Below are 844 nucleotides of genomic sequence, written 5' to 3' on the forward strand. Positions count from 1 at the left end.
CTGCATAATTGGAATTTCAAGTACAGAAAAACATGTCTCAGCCTGGATCGGATGGAGAAGAGGAAGTTGCTTGGATGACTTCAGCTTTTAAAAGGTAAGGAGGGGCCTTCCCTACTCTGCAACAATGTTGCACCACTATAACAACCTTCTTCTCCTATCCCACTATCCTACAGCCTTAACCCTTAGCATGCTCCAGGCCCATGCTGGACCTTACACTAACTTTTCATCACAGTCTTCCTTTCCTTAAGACCAGATGAAGACATATGCATCTATGTATATTTCATGTTTTAACCTGAGTGCCACAATATATGGTTCTTGGAGACACCTTTGCTTCAAGTTGGTTAAAAATTTACCTATTCTCAGAAAATATCCTTGTTTATAAAAGAAACCAAATTCAAAACTGACTTCACTAAATTACAATCTGGAATTTTTCTACATGGTTTTAGTCAACTGTGCACTGACCTCAAACAGTACAACATTATTTTAAAAAAACTTTTTTAGATTTTCTACCTTATTTTTAATTATAATAATTTCAGGGGATTCTTTTTTTTAAATATATCAGTATAGCATAAAAGTATTTAATTAAGGAGGAGTGTTTGCATTTTAATCAGCTGTATTAATTATGTCCCCAAGTAAATTTCCCTAATCAATTAATTGGCAGTTTTTCTGATAACCATTTAACCATTTAATACTGAGGCCAGTTGTAGTTAGGTTCTTACCTAATAGCTTTGCTTTAGAATGTTCCTTTAAAGGGATGTCCACTGTAAAATTAGTTTCCCACTGATGTATTTACAATGACTTTTTATACAAGCTACCAAGTTTAAAATATATGGATAATTGTTCC

This window comes from Bombina bombina, chromosome 3 (genome assembly GCF_027579735.1).
Source record: "Bombina bombina isolate aBomBom1 chromosome 3, aBomBom1.pri, whole genome shotgun sequence".
NCBI classification, from domain to species: domain Eukaryota; kingdom Metazoa; phylum Chordata; class Amphibia; order Anura; family Bombinatoridae; genus Bombina; species Bombina bombina.